General features: G+C 45.5%; 1 protein-coding gene across 1 annotated transcript in view; it reads left to right on the forward strand.

The window, feature by feature from the left end:
* The window catches only part of KIAA1549 (KIAA1549 ortholog), a 129,542-nt gene that overhangs the window by 105,343 nt on the left and 22,558 nt on the right, over positions 1–1,641 (forward strand). The window lies entirely within an intron of this gene.

Raw genomic sequence — 1,641 nt, forward strand, 5'->3', positions numbered from 1 at the left:
CTGTTGGGTTGGTGGCACACAACTGTCCACAGCTTCCTTATCAGAGCGCCTCAGGACAACCAGGAATGGGGGAAGGGCACGCACGTGGTCCTTTTATCCACCCCGCAGGAAAGGAAGAGTCTTTCCAGTGCTCTGTCATCAACCCGAGACCCCCTTTGGGGCCCAGAAGTGAGAATTCCCAGATAACAGATGTCACTTAGTAGAGCCTTCCCTGATATGGTGGAATTGGAGAAACAGACGTAAGGACCAGGGTGCGGTGTACACGGAGGCGACACCACCCACTCCCTGTGGAGGAGGGGAGCACCTGCCCCACCTCAGGCAGGCAGTCACTGCTCAGTGGCAGTTTCTGTGGAGGAGTAAGGGCTGGTGATGCCAAGAGAATCCATAAATCAGAGTGTTAATGTGACATCTTCAGTTTTTTTTTTTTAAAACAGTGGCCAAGTACTTTCTTAAATACCACGTGGGCCCAGCAAAACAGGTCTAAGGGCTTTTTTGTGGGTTTCCCAGTGTGTGGAATGGTTTTCTCTCTGTTTAGAGTGAAGCAATGGACACCTGACCATCCACTAGACCATGATCTTTAGGAAGCGTTTTCCAAACAGTTGACTGAGAATAAGGATGTATCTTGAATAGTTTTTCTTTGTAAGGGACTCACTGACCCAGACAGATGTGGGACTGTCTTCCTCGGCCCCTTCAGTAGGGCAATCCAGCTGGCTGAGCTAAACCATGGACCAGCAGGGCGAGCAAAGCGTTCTAGATAAAAGGCTTCCGGCCTTCTTTGCGGAGGGCGTGGGGTCACCGGACGCTGGTGCAGGACCTCTTTGGGCATCTGGAGCCACTGAGACTCGGAAGGGCTCTTCTTCCGTGGGTCTCTCGCTTTGTCTCTTGCAGTTTACCTAGTGTACGTGATGACCACGTTTTGCTCATAAGGCAGTATCAGGAAATAAGATTATTTTTAAAATCTTGATTGTTATATATACCCTGCCTCTTGGTGCAGAATATAATTTAAACCTTTCTTGATGACCTGTGTTATCTAGCGATATGTCCATTTTAAGGACAAATAGTTTCTGAATAAATAATTACTATTTACTGTTGTAAACAGTTGTCATAAGTTTTAAAATTATTTACACACACGGTTGTAATGTAGTAGTGACTGTGAACTCTTGAGGTGTATATAGGGCTACTTTTTCCTATTGTTAATAGTAGAATGCTTTAGTTTTTGGTTTCTGTATCTACGGAGAGTCAACTAGGTATTTTAGTATATAGGCTCTGGGATATCATTTATGGTTGCTTAAAAAAAAAAAAAGTATATTTCCAGGTATGGAAATGCATTTCAGATAGTTGATTGTTGAGTTTTGCCAGATCAATGATTGTCGAATGTTTTCACTTTTTTCCTGGTTCGAAATTTTTGCCCCCATGAGATGTCATACACATCCCTCGGTCGTCATTTTAGAAATTCTTATGATAAGCCTTTTTCTTCATGCCAATGAAAACCATTACATTCCCTTCGGGCCCCAGAGAGAGTTCCATCTTCGATCGCCACGATGCTCGCGTCTGATTCTTCCTTGCTCTGCTCTTTCCCTGACTGTAGTCCGACCCCGACCTGCCGGCAGATGTGCAGACGCCATCTTCCACCGAGCTGGG

The sequence above is a fragment of the Pteropus vampyrus genome, unplaced genomic scaffold (genome assembly GCF_000151845.1).
Source record: "Pteropus vampyrus isolate Shadow unplaced genomic scaffold, Pvam_2.0 Scaffold48, whole genome shotgun sequence".
Taxonomy (NCBI): Eukaryota; Metazoa; Chordata; class Mammalia; order Chiroptera; family Pteropodidae; genus Pteropus; species Pteropus vampyrus.